General features: G+C 36.4%; 1 protein-coding gene across 11 annotated transcripts in view; it reads left to right on the top strand.

Annotated features, from left to right (window-relative positions):
• PKIB (cAMP-dependent protein kinase inhibitor beta) overlaps positions 1 to 18,121 on the top strand; it is a 142,761-nt gene that overhangs the window by 41,994 nt on the left and 82,646 nt on the right. The window contains exon 1 of one of the 11 annotated variants that reach the window (XM_027602621.1): positions 9,708 to 9,728. The exons of 9 other annotated variants lie outside the window; for them this stretch is intronic. The gene's annotated coding sequence lies outside the window, so the exon portion shown is untranslated. Of the gene's footprint in view, positions 1 to 9,707; positions 9,729 to 14,868; positions 14,946 to 18,121 lie in introns of those variants that run through there. One more of the 11 variants, XM_027602618.1, reaches the window with a different exon arrangement.

Below are 18,121 nucleotides of genomic sequence, written 5' to 3'. Positions count from 1 at the left end.
TTTCATTCCTTTTTATTTAATAGTTTTCCATTGTATGGATATACCACATTCTGTCTATCTATTCATCAGTGAGTGCACATTTGGATTATTTTCAGTTTGAGGCTATTATGAATCATGATGCTAACGGCATTTACATGCAAATCTTAGTGGATATATGTGTTTTCATTTCTCTTGGGTAGATATTTAGACTTGAAATTGCTGGGTTGTATGATAAACATGTCTAACTTTGAAAGAGCATTATAGAATGATTTTTATGTAGAAGTTATATATTTATGAAATGTAGAAAATTCTGGAGAAATAAGTGTTTCTTACTAGTAAGTGTTTCTTACTAGATCTTGTATGATTTGATACATATGTAGAGAGAAGTTTGGGAGAGGAAACACTTTGTTTCCTTTCAAATTTAGAGCTCAAATAATTTTGAAAAAGAAGTAGTATTTTTCAGAAATAAAATATTTTAAGGACAGTTGTTTTAGAGCAGTTTTAGATTCATAGCAAAATTGAAAGGAAGGTATAGAGATTTCCTATATACTCTGAGCCCCCAGACATGCATAGCCTTCCCCATTATCAAAATCCCCCTCTAGAGTGGTACATTTGTTACAATGGATGAACCTACATCGACACACTGTAATCATTCAAAATCCATAGTTTACCTGAGGATTCACTCTTGTACATTCTATGGGATTGGACAAATGTGTAATGACAGGCATCCATCATTATAATATCATACAGAGTATTTTCATTGCCCTAAATATCCTCTGTTCTCTGCCTATTCATACCTTTCCCCCATTTCTTTTGTTTTAATGGTTAAGGAGTGTAAATCAGGCTTAATGAAGACTAAATTTCCTTTAGTGTCCATTGAAAATGGAAAAGAAAGCAATTTGAAAGTTGCGTTTTAAATGTTGATGAGACTCAGACCTGAATGGCTTGGTAGTAAATTCAATGGTTTTCTATTCCTTCAATACAAGATTTTAATTGAGTAAAAAATCATTTATTTCTGAATATTAAAAAAAAAACCCTATAAATCCTGTAATAAAGTAAGCTTCCTTAGCCATGATGCCTCATAATTCTTTTAAATAATAATTAAACATAGTCTATTCTTAGGTATAGAGATCTAAGGCCCGTGATTGATTTGTAATATGTACAAAAATCATGTATTAAGGATAAATCTAGGGCTCCTGTATTCCTGTTTTAAAACTTCTGCCACTGGGGTGCATGGGTGGCGTTGGTTAAGTGTCCAATTCTTGGTTTCAGCTCAGGTCATGAACTAAGGGTCATGAGATCCAGCCCAGCATCAGGCTCTGCACTCAGCGTGGAGTCTGCTTAAGACTCTCTCTCCCTCTCCTTTGCACCCACTGCTGCCAAAACAAAACAAAACAAAACAAAACAAAACAAAACAAAACAAAGCTGCTGTTAGTACAGTGCTCTTCTGAATCTTGTTGGTCTCAGAAATTTTCATGTTAATATGCTGTATGTACTTTTTATAAGTCATTATCAGTTAGTGACATTCCATAAAAAGAATTCAGGTTAAGAATTTGAACATGCTCAGAAAGCCAAAAGTAGTTATTATTAATTTTTTTTTATTGGAAATACAATTGATTTTGAGAAATCATATAGTCTGCTTTTCACCGAAGTAAGATAAATTATTTCAGTTCTCAATGGCAAAAGCAGTGCTATGCCCAGGAATGGTGTATGTTGTAGGCTTTATAAGTCAGAGAGGATTTGTGTCCTCCAGTCACTCCTATTTTTAAAATATCATGGTGTCCAAGAGTTGGAATGTTTAGTTAGAAAAGAATTTCAGAGCTGTCTAAATAAGAACAAAATAATTTGGATTTGTATATATACCTGAACAGGAGGAGATAATCTTACCTAGAATCCTGGATCAGTTAGAACAGGATTTCTCAGACTGCAAGGAGGGCCAAGGATATGGAGACACTTTAAGATTATGTAGTCTTGGAGCCATGAGTGCTTGAACACTGTTAGCAGAATTTACAGGGAAAATAAATGGAGCTAAATTTTTTCTTTTACCTCTTAAATTCTTCCTTCCCATAGTCCCGACTTCCTGCTAAGCCCTAATATCTACCATGTTGATGAAAAAGAATCCCCATTTGGGAATATGGAAATCATCATGGTTAACTCTAAGGCTTTCATTTTTTTGAGTGAAATAAAGGCGGAAACTGAGGTCGAGTGTGATAGTTTTAGGAATAAAACCATGGAAAACAAGGAAGAGTTAAGCAATTTTTCCCAAACATGCATCTACTTAAATGACTATATCAGTCTTTACTTCTAGACTTCTAGATTAATCTTTATGGGCTGGGCTAATATGTCTCAAAAGAAAACTATATAGATAGATATATAGATATCTATCTATCTATATATGGATATATAAAACTATATATATATTAAACTACATATATATTAAACTGTATATATATTATTTTTTATTTTATTTTTTATTTTTTTGAGAGAGAATGTGAGTGGGGGGAGGAGCAGAGGGAAAGGGAGAGAGACTCTTAAGCAGACTCCATGTTCAGCACAGAGCCTGATGCGGGACTTGATCTCACAATCCTGAGATCATGACCTGAGCTGAAATCAAGAGTTGATTTGACTTAACCGACTGAGCCACCCAAGTGCCCTGAAAACAATATTTTAGAAATCAGTGTGTGTATGTGTGTGCACACACGTGTGCACATGTAACTAAGGATGTCTTACAACTCATGCAATTATATTAGTTTATTATGTTTGTTTATTTAAAAGATGAAAATAAGTGTTTCTGTCATGGAGTCTCTGGAGCCAGATACACTATTAAATTTCAAAACACTGAAATAAACCCCCCTTGTCTGCCTTCCCCAAAGAGGCCTTGAAATCTAATAAAAAGCTAGATTGTAGATATGATGGATTTTTTCACATTCTAAAGGTTTATAAAGGGTCCATCAAGCCAAAAGATGTTATGAAGTCCAAGGCTTCCACAGAAACCACTCTGCCTCTTAGTTTCTACATCCCTGAAAAAGGATATCTATCATAATTGTGTTCATTGAAGTAAGGAAGAAGTAACAAAAATAAAAAGCAACTCTACATCTTTTCTAATATGCCATGAAACTGTGTATTTGTAGCTATAGATACTCTTCTAGTTCTGAGGAGGCTGAATTTGAGGGGGGTTGGGCAGACTCATGTATAGCCCAAGCAAGAGATGCTAAAGAGTAAGTCAGGGATGAGGGATAAATAATTAGAGATGAACAAGAGTATTTGAAGTCTAGAAATATTAGAAGCTGAAAATGATCAGGCTTGATAAGTGGGATATGAAGTTAGAGAGAGGTGGGTGTGAAGAGTGCTTCTCAGATCTTGGCTTGAGGTCTGAGGCAGTATAAGAATGAGGGAAGATTTGGCAGATTTACTGGGTTGGATAACCCAAATTTCCTCAAAATTCATGTACTTCTTGGATCCTCAGGATGTGACCTTTATTTAGAAAGGTCACTGCAGTTGTAATTGGTTAAGATGAGGTCATACCAGAGTAGGATGGGCCCTTCATGCAATATGACTGTTGTCCTAATAAGAAAAGACACAGAGACAGAGACACATAGAGGAAGGCAAACACATGACAATGGAGGCAGAGTTTGGAGTTATGTAGATGCAAGGGATTTGCCAGCCACCACCAGAAGCTAGGAGAGAGTCACGGAACAAATCTCTTTCTGAGTCCCCCAAGAAAGAATCAGCCTTGTTGACACCTTGATTTTGGATTGCTGGCCTCCCAGGCTGTGTGGGAGTCAATTCATCTTGTTTTAAGGCCCCTAAATCAAGTGGCAATTTGTTATGGAAGCCCTAGGAAACTAATATAGTGGGTATGGGGGAGGAGGATGAGTAAAAGAGGAATCAGAGGTAAAGATATCCAAGAGGCTGTTTTTTAACAAGCTCAGGAAGTGTACATTTAGCTGACTTTAGCATCCAGGAGGTAAATATAATAATGAGACCTCCTATGGTTAGCACATGGAATAAGAAGGGAAATGGGAGAAAGTGGAAATCTGGGAAGTAAGTTCTCCTGGGAGCCCAAGAAGAGAAACTGGAAAGGGCATTGTCATAGCAGCAAGGGTATGTAGAGCATCAAAATGTGTGGCATGATCAATAGGTCATACTCCTGAGATGACCCAGTAGAAGGGCTGAAAGGATTTTTTATTTGACAAGTGGAAAGGCAGAGTTACAGCTTTATGATCGGGAGGTGGAAGCCAGATTTTACTGGGTGAGAAATGGAAAGTAAGGGAATGGGGTCAGCCAGTGTTGAGTACTCATCCTAGGATTATAGCCAAAAGATGGAAGAAAAAATGGGTGGATAGTGGGGGTGAGGACATAGGGTCAAATTAATTTTTAGTTACTGTTCCAAGGAGAGCCTTGGTTCTCTCTTTAGAAGCATGAAGTAATTAGTGTGCAAGAGCCTGAAGGTACAGAAAAAATAATTCATGAAGCGGATTTCCAAAGGAGCTAATGGGATTCGAACAAAAGTAGAGGCCTTCAACATGTATTTTTCAATTTGTAACATAAGCTTGAAATTTTTCTAAGGGACCATAATTATTTTTTCTTTCAGTGGAAATGATTATACATGTTAAGGGAATGGAAACTTCTTTTTTAAAGATTTATTTTATTTATTTTAGAGAGAGAGGGAGAGCACAGTGGGGAGGGGGCGAGGAAGAGGGAGAGTCTTAAGCAGAGTTCATTCGGAGTGCAGAGCCCCATGCAGGCTCAATCTCACGAATGAGAGATCACGATCTAAGGCGAAACCAAGAGTTGAAGACAAGCATTGATGGTTGAGCCAGGCGCCCGCCAGGGTCGGAAACTTCTATTTACTGAGCAGCATACCAGGTCCAGGCTAGGTGCTTTCACATATTTCATTTATTCTCCAACCTGTGGAGTTGGCCTTATGGCTCTATTTTCTAAATAAGTAGGTGAAGAAAGTGGCAGAGTTGAGATAAAAAGCCAGGTTTGGTTGGTGCCTAAATTCACAGCCTGCCATTCTAACTTGAAATACTCAGCTCATTCACTCATTCTTTTTTAAAAACATTTATTTTTTCATTAATATATTATTCATTTTACAATATTCCTAAATTAGCCCCCTATTAGTTTTCTTTTTTAATTGTTGTTTTAATGTAAGCTCTAAACGCAATGTGGGGCTCTAACTCGTGACCCCAAAAATCAAAAGTCACATGTGCCAGCCAGGTGCCCCTCATAATTGGACCTTCTTTTTTCTTTTTTTCCATATTGGACATTCTTTTTTTTTTTTTTAAAGATTTTATTTATTTATTTGAGAGAGAGAGAATGAGAGAGAGAGAGAACATGAGAGGGGGCAGGGTCAGAGGGAGAAGCAGACTCCCTGCTGAGCAGGGAGCCCCATGCAGGACTCGATCCAGGGACTCCAGGATCATGACCTGAGCCGAAGGCAGTTGCTTAACCAACTGAGCCACCCAGATGCCCCTCCATATTGGACATTCTTAATTGTCCCTGCTGAATATGACACATGTCCTATGCCCCTCCTCAGTATCGGTTGTTTTTTTTTTAAGGTTTTTTAAATTTATTTATTTGAGAGAGAGAGAGAGAGAGAGAGAGAGAAACAGCATGAGAGGGGAGAAGGTCAGAAGGAGAAGCAGGCTCCCCGCTGAGCCGGGAGCCCAATGCGGGACTCGATCCCAGGACTCCGGGATCATGACCCGAGCCGAAGGCAGTCGCTTAACCAACTGAGCCACCCAGACGCCCCTCCTCAGTATCGGTTGTTAAGATGGTTACAAAAAAGCAATGTGATAACTTGGGCAGTGTATCCACTGTATCCTGACATAGTCAAAGCCTTGTACTACTGAATCAGGTTTTCCATTCATTTGTAGCATATGGATTTGACAGTGCAGAAATGGGACCAGTCTACAACATGGGGGTGTGAAATTTTTATTTGTTTGCAAATAAAGAGGGAGCAGGTTTTCAGGGGGAAGTGAGACATATTTTCAGGGTATCACATATCACATATCACAGGGTAGATCTGGGTCCGCTCCCTGAGATGTTTGTGGAATTTTGCCAAAAAATATTAAGATTCAGGTAAAACCCAGGATAAGTTGTTCCAACTCTGAGGAGTCCGTGTTTTGGGTTCTAGTTTGAATCTTTTGAAAAGACATATAAACCTTTCAGTTTTAACTGCAAAATGGGGGAAACAAAGCACTTTTTTCCTCATAGATGTTTATTTTTACCAACTTTAAGTACCCTATTTTATCCTAATTTGCTGAAAACTTTTTATATTATTTATCAATAATTATTATTGGTCTTAATAGTCAGTGGGTTCAATTCTTCAGTTTGTTGGTTTTATCTCAATATGATTCCACTTTAAATAATGGATTAATGAAATCAGGATTTTGTATAATGACAACAGTTTAGGTTTTATCTAAAAACATCTCAAATTATCTTACAAAAAGATTGTTAAAAGTTTACTTGTTAACTTCTTTCAGATATTTTTTATCATAAAGCCATATGTAATTAAGAACATTTAAAGATTTTTAAATTTCATTTTTAATATTCAATACTGATTATCTTCCAGTCTTGGTACATTTATAAGGTTATATTTTTATATATAATAGGATACAGATTATCCTATTGCAAATTTTTAAAAAACTAGCATATTTTCCTTCTTATGTAAAGTGACCCAATGAATAGTTTTTGGCTAGGTGAACTTTCAGTTCACTTTCCAGTTTACCAAATGGGTACATTCTAATTTTGCTCCATCCTGTGGTAATCACTGATTTGAGAATTGAGAAAACAAAAGAAAAACATACCCAATGCATTACAATACATTGCTTTAAATATTAGCAGTGTTCAAATATAGAATTCAGTTTTTCCAAGAACAATATGTGCTTGCTATTGTAAATTCTTTACCAAGAATCACAGATTCTTACTCAATCTTATCTTTTTTTGTCAATTATCCCTTGTTATATTATGAGTTATTGTGCATGTTATTTCCAGATCAGGTAATGTTTGCCACTTAAAATACTACTAAGTTTTAAACTTTAAAATTTTTAAAGTGTTTTTGAGGTAATATACATTACATTGAAAAATCAAGAAATTTCAGAATTGCATTAAGAAGAAAATAGTCTCTACCGGTATTTCCACCATGAATTATAAAATCCTTTGCACATATGTAGCTTTAAAAAACCAAAACTGATGTAACAGATACACTTATCTCTCACTTAATATATCATCTCAATATATGTTTCCTAGGCAACAAATTATATTTTTAACAGCTGCATAGTGTTCTGTTACATTTTTAAATAATCCTTATTGGTAAATATGCAGAATGCCTCCAAGTTTGGTTTTATTAAAAATATTATAGTAAATAACTTTGTTCATAATTTTTATACACTTTACATACCTGTTTGATTAATTCCTTTGGATAAATTTCTAGATATAGAATTGGTAGGTCATAACATTCACTTTTTAAAGACTTTTGATACATTTTGCAAAATTTCAGAGGGCCTGTAGGTTTTATACTCTAACATTTTTACTAATATACTAATAGTGTTTCAAAAATTTAAAATTTAGAAATCAGTGGGAAAAGATAGCTCATATTTGTATTTCTTTGATCAAATTTCTTTGACTATTTTTAGTTAGTTAATATGTTTATTGGATATTTTAGTTTAATTTTTCTGAGTTGCTTTTTATATTCTTTGCCTACCTTTAATCCTTTTTTGTTTGTTTTGAACTTTTTATTCATAAGATTATTAACTCCTTGTGTGTCTGTTACACTGCAATTTTTATTTTTATTATTATTTTTAAAGATTTTATTTATTTATTTGAGATAGAGTGAGAGTGAATGAGAGAGCATGAGCAGGGGGGAGGGGCAAAGGGAGAGGGAGAAGCAGGCTCTCCACTGAGCCCCTAGGGAGCCCAACTCGGGGTTCCATCCCAGGACCATGATCTGAGCCGAAGGCAGATGCTTAACCAACTGAGCCACCCAGGCGCCCCTTACACTGCAATTTTTAAATCAGTTTCTTTCTTTTTTTTTTTTTTTTTTTGCTGTTATTTAGGGAACATTGCTTTGTAGAATACTTAACATTTTATGGATGTCAAAGCTATCAATTTCTTCTTGTGTAGTTTCTTGTTTTGTTAAGCTTGAGAAGAACCTTCCCACTTATAAAATATTCACCTACTTTTTTATAGCATTTTGGATTTTTTTTAATTTAAATTTTTAATCCTTTGGAAATTATTTTAGTAGGCATTGAACTAGGGGAAATACCTTTATTATTATTATTATTTTTTTAATGGCTAGTCTTGTCTTGAATCCATTTGTTCTATAACTGATCCCTTCTCCACTGATTTGAATCCCATCCCATGGCTCCTTGTTCCTGTACCTCCTTGGAGCCCAACTTCTTTATACCTGTCCCTACTATTGTGAAGTCCCACAGACTTTCTACTCACACACTTTTTTTTGCCACTGTTCCTGCACATGACTGCAGACTCTTTGATTGTCTCCCTAAGATGCCTTGATCTACATCTGTCACTCACCACCTCACCCCAGAAGGAAAAGGAATTCCACGCCCCATATCATAATTGCTAGCTCTTCCTAAATTCCCATATTACCAGTTTGGGAACATAAAATTTTTTTTAGTCCTGAAAAACAGATAATTTTCTAATGCTTCAAACCTCTGTTTTTTTCTTTTGTCTCATTTTTTTCTCTCTGCCTTGAAACTTTATAATGCTTTGTGCTGTCTCTCCTTGACCTAATCTCTGCTTTTTGTTCTTCTTCAAAACCATTTGATCATGCCCTCTGGAACACCTATTCAATCACGGTAAACTCCTCTTTACCTCCACTTTTTTCCCTATCCTTGAAACTTGGTATCTCACTTCCTCTGAGCTCTTTCTGTTGGAAACTGTTTATTATTCCACAGTTCATGAATCTCAGGGTAGATAGGTGGGTCATATGCCCTACATCTCTCCATATCCCATCTCTAAACCATTATTTCTCCGCCCTCTTTTACTCACCCCAATTTCTTTGAGCCATCTGGCTATACTGCTCTCTACCATTGCTCATTCCTATCATCTACTCACGCCTTGAACAAACTCTTCCTTCACTCAACACTCTAGTGACTGGTCATCTTTTCCCAGCCTTCTGTCCTCAATCTGGGTGACTTCATATGTACATCTAACCCCACGACCTCTCAGTTTTTGATCTCTACAACCCAATCAGTAATCTTTTCTTTACTGCTTCTTACGCAACCATTTCTGTAGCCACACCCTGGACTTGTTATCATATGAAATTATTCCTTCCTACAACTTCAAATTCAGAAACTCTCTGGGCATAGCACCCTATATTCCTTTTTTTTTTTTTTTTTTTAACACCAATCCAAAGATTTATACCTACATTTGTCCTGCGGCTTCACTGGGATGGCTGATTTTTGACCCATCTATTTTCACGCTCCATACTTTTAAACTGCTTGGAGTAAGATATTTTGCATGTTTCCATCAGCACAAGTCAGTGAAGAACCTAAGAACTCTGTGTGGTTCTGGCTAGTCCCTGACCACCTTCTCCCCTACAACTGTAGCAACTTCACAGCCTCATCTATTTTGAGTCCTTCGTGACCTAATGTCCTCCTATCTTCTTGTTTATGCAAATTACTAGAGGGATCCTTATACTCCCAAAGAACATGAGCAACTTTCCTGGTTTTCTGGACCTGAGAGGTTTCCCAGGATGCTATCTACGCTATCTATGTAGAGTAAGTCAATGACTTTAAAGAGTCTACACTTTTGAAATTTTTGAAATCCCTTAGTTTCTTCTTATATATCGCCTGTCTTTATCTTCATGCTCTGCTTGGTGACAAAATAGCTATCAACAGCTCCTAGCCTAAATTCTCAAGTTTAAATTCAAAGAGAAAAAAGTATTTTTACCTAGTAGCTTTCGCACCAGTCCTAAGATGGACTAACTTGCATCATGAACTCACTCTTTAAGCATTACTGGGTTGGAAAAATGTAATAAGTCTTCTGGGGCAGGTTTGAGTCATGTACCACTTCTGAACTAATCACTGTGGCTAGGTGCATCTGGAGCTCAGATTTGTAAGATCTGAGTCTCAACTTTATTCTTGGAAACAACCGAATCACATGGAGTAAATATAGGAGGGAAAGCTTCTCAAAGTGGAAATGGATGTTGAGAAGATGAAATTTTTACTATCCGTCAAACTGGTGACACACAGGCTAAAACAAAACAGAAGCACAAATGGGTGCTGATTAAACTTGTAAGACTGTCTTGTGAATAAAGACTGTAAATGTTATTAGTGCGTAGGTTTTATGACATTTATTTAGCAGCATTTTTAATATCCTGATTCTTTACTCTATTCTTTATAGTTAAGTTACAAAATAATTAAGCTTTGTATAAATAAATTTTGTTTGTTGTAATCCTCTTTAATCATCACTAATGGATTTTATTTTAAATTCTGCCTATTAAAATAATATTTTGAAGATAAATAATAAATAAGGGAATCCTTCTTTACACAAATATTTTTGCAGCTACATTTAAGAAGACATAATAACAACAAAAAAAGAAAACATATTGACACATGATTTGGGAGATAAAAGTAGAAATTATAACTAAACTAGAAATTAAAAAGCTTGATTGTAAGGCCAACTCAGATTTTAATTAGTCATGTGACCCTGAAGAAGTCTCTTAATCTTTTCAGATTTCAGTTTTTTGTCAACTTGACTATACTAATATGAATAATATGATTTCAGTTCTTCATCATGAAATCAGTACATTGAAAAAAGTACCTGAATTATTCTATTAGAGTCTATAGTTCCATATTTTAGTGCTACATGTGCCCATTCATTTTCAGGTTCATTTCTCTGGACGCTTATGGATGTCCTTCATTAAAGCTTTTTATGGGGGCACCTGACTGGCTCAGCTGGGGGAGCATATGATTCTCAATCTTGGGGTCGTGAGTTCGAGCCCCACATTGGGTATAGAGATTACTTAAAAATAATAAATAATAAATAAATAAAGTGTTATGGTATTTAAAAAAAAAGCTTTGGGGTGCCTGGGTGGCTCAGTTGGTTAAGTATCTGCCTTCAGCTCAGGTCGTGATCCCAGGGTCCTGAGATCGAGCCCCAAGTCAGGCTCCCTGCTCAGTGGGAAACCTACTTCTCCTTCTCCCTCTGCTGCTCCCCCTGCTTGTGCTCTCTCTCTGTCAAATAAATAAATAAAATCTTCGAATAAAATAAAATAAATAATAATAGAAAAAGCTTTTAATGAATTTTGGAACTCATCGCATGCAACTCTGATATGAATACTTAACTAAATTCAAATAAACAAGTATCTATCAAAAAGCACCCTCTTGGATTCAGGTACTTGTGGTTAGTGATATAGTGCATACAGGAATGAATGAGACTCCATCCTTTCTAAAGAAGCTTAGAATTACATCTGTTCTGAGGAGGTGGGGGAAGATAATAGACAACTTTCCTGCAAGGCAGACAGTAGTAAGGACCACAAAAGAACTAAAAATTGCCGTGGGGTTTCAAAGAAGAGAAAGATAAACTTTGAGATTAATCAGAAAGACTTTATAGAACATGTAGTAATTGAGATGGTCCTTGAAGGACTGATGGAATTTCAATGAATGGGCAAGATATGCCTGATTGAGAAAACAGCATAAACAAAGGTACAAATACAGAAAAGAGTGGGACAGAGCTATGTAGAATTATTTAGGGACTGGGAGAAGATAAGGGTGGAAAGATACATTGGAGCTGTAGTGAAAAATCTTAAATGCTGGCATGCAGATTTTGGACTTAAATTTATAGTTAATTTGTATTCTCACAAGTTTTTGAGTAGGGAGTCATATAATCAGTGCTGCACTCTGAGTCAAAAATTATTTTGACAGTTTCTTTAGATGAGGATAAATACAAGAGTGGTGTGTATTTTTTAAAAGAAACTAAATAGAGAAAAAATGGTTATTAGTAGAATTGGTTTAAAAAATACTAAAGGATTCTGGTTTATAGCCAATTCAATATGAATTGGTATTGTCAAGTGTTTGTCCAACAAAAGTAGTATATTTGTAAGTTGTATTAATAGCAGTGTCTTATCCAGAACAAAGGAAATGATGGCCCAACTCTGTTCTGCCGTGGTCAAATTGTTCTTCTCCACCAAAAAATTCCCAGAAATCTAGAGGCATAACTCAAAGTGCTCCATAGAAAAGGGCAGTTTCTCTGAAGTTTTATACTCATCTGACAAGTATTAAATTCTCATTCTACTTTATAATGTGTTTTTTTTGTTTTAATATATAAATATGCTTTAATATATATACTATCAAGTAAGACTTCTTTGATATACAAAATTTATTACGTGGTTGTGAGTACTTTCTGACACACAAATACTTCCAATAATACAAGTTTCCTAGTTTCGGAAGTGCACAGCCTTAGCTGTGTGTGGAACCGACAAACTCTTAATAGACTAAGAATTCTGGTTTATAGGCTCACAATTCAGATTTCCATTGATTAGAGTTTGTGTTGCATGGGTTAACCTAGACAGTCATGTTGCTGTTAATATCAGAGTATTTGGCAAGATGGTTGCATAAACATATGTGTGAACTTATCATGGAAAAATCATAAAAGCATTGTTATATTCGAAAATGGAGGCCTGTATCTCTGGTGGTGGTGAGGTAAGAGGTTGAGCGGCTTTGAGATATTACACTTGGTTGCAACACTTGTGGGCTTTTGTGTTTTGTTTGGTCATGTTCCTATTTTTAAAATTAGTGCTTTGAGGAACACAGATGTTGAATAAATAAAATTTTGTGACTTATTATTTAGGGAATTTTAAAATTAGAATAACTTTTCCTTGCTTTTTATTTGTCCTTTAGTTAGTTAATTTCTTTTATATTCTCTTCTGTATTTTAGTTCCACCAAGATTTCTGTGAAAACTTTTTAAAAAATTTATTTATTTGAGAGAGAAAAGGAGAGCATGCATGAGTGGGGGAGGGGTGGAGGGAGAGGGAGAGGAAGAGAGAATCTCCAGCAGACTCCCCACTGAGTGTGGAGCCTAATGTTGGGCTCAATCTCAGAACCCTGAGATCATGACCCTGAGATCATGACCTGAGCTGAAATCAAGAGTTGGGTGCTTAACCAACTGAGCCACCCAGGTGCCCCTCTCTGAAAGCTGTTTTAAGAGTTTCTAATCTGAATGGGAAATTATCTTCCCAGAGACCAGCTCCAGACCAGCTTTTAGTGATTTGGTTGCCAGACCATATAGCTCCATTGAGTTTCATGTTATTATAATTATAACAAAAGGGGCATATGCAATCTGATTATTTTAGCCATAATACTGGATGGATTGCATCAATGCAGAGGTATCTGCTTATTTACCTTCAATGATTCCTCATACTTTAGGGAGAAAAAGACTAGCCCAAAAGTCAGGAGACTAGTTTATTTTTGTTTTTTAGTAAATTGTTTAATGAACAGGTTAAAAATGCCCAATCCTCATGTATTTTACCATTTTGCCTAAGAACACAATTTTCTCATCATTATTAAACTATAGTATAAACTCATTCTTAATGCTAAGGAATATGCCAGGCACTGAGGAAAGCAGGTTGGATAGAATAAGGTTCTAGCCTTTGAACAATGAGCTAATGTGAAGTAGGTAAATAACTGTGAAACAGTATGACCAACGCCATCATAGCAGTGTGAATCAGGAATAAAGATGCTCAGAGGTGGTTATGAGTCATTCTAAAATCAGAGACAGTTTCTCAGAGGAGGTGATTTTATTGTTACATCTTGACAGATAACCAATAGTTCGCCAGGCAAAGGGGAATGTGTCCTGGGAAGAGGAAAGAGACTTAGAGTGTGTGATGTGTTCAGGGAACTACAATTAAATCACATGGTGGACTAAGCAGATGTGGCTGGAAGTTTGATGGGAAGTAGATTCAGAAATGCCTTACATATATACTAAACAGCTTGGACTTGACTGATGGTTTTGAATTAGTGGAGTAGCAGAATCCTATTTGTATCTATGGTGTCCTGGTTGCAAGCCCATGTCTTTCATAGCACCTACCTCTTCCTCTACAATAGAGATGTAAGGGACGGTAGGGAAGATTGGGGCAAGGCTGTACTCATGCACTGATGTGTAAGTTTTTAGATTGGTTAGGCTTTTGTCCTAAGGTTTTTAGATTGATTAGGCCTTTGTCCTAAGAGGTAGGTTGGATATAGATGAAAAAATATGACAGTTTAGATTTGTTGAGTGTAGAAGGAGACATTGAAACTGAAGATGTAAATGTGGGTTTAACTATTGATTAGAATTGAAGGTCTTTCCTAGAAATTGCTGTACTTTGAGTTATGTGTTAAAATATGTTAGGAACAGACTTGTAAAATTCTTATGTTTTTCCCATTTTTTGGTCTGTTAACAGATGATATCTAAATAGCAAAATTCTTTGAAATTATGAAAGCTTTGAAAGCCATATTTTAAATGTGGTTGAAAAAAGAATGACCTCCTTTATGCGTTTATGTGCTTTTTTAAATAGATTTTTTTTGGCCACAGATTTTGGCTCTGATGCATTAGTTTTCTGTCAGCTTCTCTAAAGATCCAGGGATAGAGTTTAAATTAAGGATACATTCAAGAGTACCCTTCAGGGAAGGAACTAGCTCTGCTCTGATTTTTATTTAGCGACAGTTGGAGAGCATTCTGAGAAATGTGTAGATTATGTAATTAGTCACTTAGGGCCCCTGGCCTCCTGTTACCTCTCGAGAAGCAGTGCTCTGGGAGCAGCTGGGTCAGACTCAGCACTGCTATTGCCCAGCAGTCCCCATGGAGCACTCATAAGGGGTTGTTACCGAGCAACCAGGAGCCATGGTGATGCATCATTTCCCATGGAGTTTTACAGTAGTGGGCCGGCCCCCATGGACGACGTAGTACAGTTTGGCAGGGGGCCAAGCCTCCCTCAGAGGCACAAGGGTTGTTAGCAGTAAGTATTTGACCTTAGAATCAAAGATGATAATTTATATTCTATGAACATGCAAGCAGTTTATGGAATTATTGATGTAAATTTAATTAAACATGAACTGGGAGCAAGTCAGGTAGCTGTCGCAGCCAGAGTTCTCATTTCAAATACGTTCTTTCCAGTTTTTTTCCTCCTTCAGGCTTAGTTGCCAGGTAAGCTTCTGGGTAATGGAAAAGTAATTTTTCTTTATGCCTCATGGAATATGTAACTTTCCCTATTGACAGTATTTAGCCAAAGCAAATACTTACACTTGAGAAAAATCAGCAAGCTGACTCTGGTCTGGTCGAGTCAGAATATAATTAACCAGGTCCACATCTTACTTTATTTTTAATATTTGACACAGTCCATAAATGACTCTTCAGGAGAGTTGATAAAATGTCAAAACTAATCAGCTTTCATAAGAAGGCTGAGTTCTGCTTTTAGGATTTAAAGTTGCCTGTGTTGAGCACTGGCTTCTCCTGAAGATCCAGGCACATATTTTGAAGGCCAAAATTGAGCTCTTTCAATATCTTGGAATAGCACATGGTCACATCAAAGGCTAAAGTGTGAAGCAAAGGAACGTGAAGCTGTCAGATTTGAGAAATAATTAACACTGACCGGTTAGAGACAAGTGGTATGAACGTTATGTCCCTTCATCCCACTTCATTTCCATCTAGTGCTTCTGGCCTTGGGCTGTAACTGCCTGCTGCCATGGGGACAAAGGGGAAGCTTCTTTGTGGCATTAGGTCTATATTCTTTGAGGGAACTATATTCTTTAAAAACAACAATGACGACAACAACAACAACAAAAACTTAAAAGCTTAAAAATTCCTCTCAAGAATTTCACACAGATTTTTGTTTTACACTCATAATGCACACTCACTAATGTATCTAAGCCGGTCAGTGAGAGGACTACTTGGATATTTATATCAATACTACATAGAAAATTTTGATGTTTTTCTAAGATGCCTTATTTATCGCTACTTACCATTTAGATGTGATCATTTTGCTCTTTTTATCATATGTATTATTGGTAGGAGCATTCTATTTATTTTTATACAAAGTTATAGAAGAGTGGTAATAAATCTAAAACATTAAGCACAGTATATACCCAGCTTTATTCTTTTTAACTTCAATTAAGTACCCATGTCATTTAAACCTCCCAGTAACTGTATGTGATGGGTATTATTGTTAAGATTATTTTACCTGTGGGGAAGTGTAGGCCTGCCCAGAAAGGTTAAGTAATGGGGCCAAATGTACGCAGTGAAGATTTATGATCAGAAAGTTTGTCTTTAGAATCTGTGCTCTCGATCATTACAGAATACTTTAAGTTCCATGTTATTTCATGAGAGCGACCCAGTCAGTAGTCACAACAGACTTGTTTCAGGTTCTAATGATATGATGAGAGAATGCAAGAGAGTGCAAACTATGAAATCATTTACATAACTAAGTTTGCTTATTTTGTGCTATGGGCCTATAGTCCACAGAAGGGAGCCTTTTTAATCATGCTTCTTTACATCCACCCAAATTCTGTGAATGTGTAAGATAAATTCAGCAGGCACTTGGCACTGAGGTTGTTTCTCTTCAGTATGAGATGTGACGTGTATATAAATATATGTATGTATATATATATATATTTTTTTGGTGTACGAGATGTGCAGGAATGGGAAGTGGTTAAAAGAAAAATTAAAGGAAATGAATAAGTGAATTGTTTTTGGATCAATTCTCAAAAAAAAAATTCGTGTTTCCTAGAGCTTTGAAGCAAAACAATAAGTGTTAAGGAACTACTGTTTATTTTATTTTATTTTATTTTGGAACTACTGTTTAGTCATAAGAGAAAAATAATATAGGGAAAAGTCCCAAAAGAAAATATCCCAAGAATATTGTGAGGCATCATGGTGCACAGTGGATCGATCATAGGCTTTAGAGTCAGATAGAACTGAATTTGAATCCTGTCTCCGTAACTTATTAGCTATGTGACCTTGGGGGGAGCTATCTCGCCATTTCTAAGCTTTGAAAAAAGTCCGCTAAGTGGTATATTAATTGTGATGATGAAATGGAATAAAATGCTAAGTGTCTAGCAAGGCTTATGACACAGAACATGTGTTTATTAAATGTTGAAATCCCTTTGTCTCCTCTTCGTCCCAGCAGCAGCGACACTGACAGTGAAGTAAAAAGAGAGTTATCCTGGGGACCAAAAGGGTCAAGGGGATTTCACAGTGGGATTATGGGGGCAGAGTTTGTCAACATTTTTAAGACAAAGTTAATCAACTTTGCCAAATTCCTATATAAAAGCAGTTGTACAATGCAGGCAGTACATTTCTAATTAGAAAACTTGGTTTTACTTTGCTTATTAAAAATGTTTATACCATTGACTTGAATCTAAGAGGACAGCTGGCTGTTTAACTATTTGTCTTAACTGAAAGGGAAACATGAATAGATCTCTGATTCTTAGTAATTTTCATCCGTTCCTCTTAATTCATTCTTCAGCTACCGAGGCTTCATTCAAAAAATATTTCATAATTTCAGATAAATTAAAAATATGACATTTAGGTGGCATTTTGATTTTGGTCATTGGTGTATATTTCTTATCAACTACTCTAGCTGTAAACTTCTCTCTCCTGAAAGGGTCTGTGTTTCTTCTGTGGTATCTCCCATATGGTAGACAACAATGTTTGTTGACTGAATGAGTGGATGAAACAGGTTATTTAGAATTTTATATATGTACAATAGTTCCTAAAGCTTTTGAAGTTACAGCAGTTGCTAAGGATTTGGTTAGCAGGTTGGTTTAAAAACTGTTATAGAGGGGCGCCTGGGTGGCTCAGTCAGTTAAGCGTCTGCCTTCGGCCCAGGTCATGATCCCAGGGTCCTGGGATCGAGCCCTGCATCGGGCTCCCAGCTTGGCTAAAAGCCTGCTTCTCTGTCTCCTACCCACTCATGCTCTCTTTTGCTATCTCTGTCTCTCTCTCTCTCTCTCTCAAATAAATAAATAAAATTAAAAAAATACTGTTATAGAAATAAAGCATATAGGACTCCTGGGTGGTTCAGTCAGTTAAGCGATTGCCTTTGGCTCAGGTCATGATGCTGGAGTCCCAGGATCCAGTCCCGCATCAGGCTCCCTGCGCAGTGAGGAATCTGTTTCTCCCTCTGACCCTCACCAG

The sequence above is a fragment of the Zalophus californianus genome, chromosome 7 (assembly GCF_009762305.2).
Source record: "Zalophus californianus isolate mZalCal1 chromosome 7, mZalCal1.pri.v2, whole genome shotgun sequence".
NCBI lineage: Eukaryota > Metazoa > Chordata > Mammalia > Carnivora > Otariidae > Zalophus > Zalophus californianus.
The sequence above is the reverse complement of the archived record's forward strand: the minus strand, read 5'-3'. Positions and strand labels throughout refer to the sequence as shown.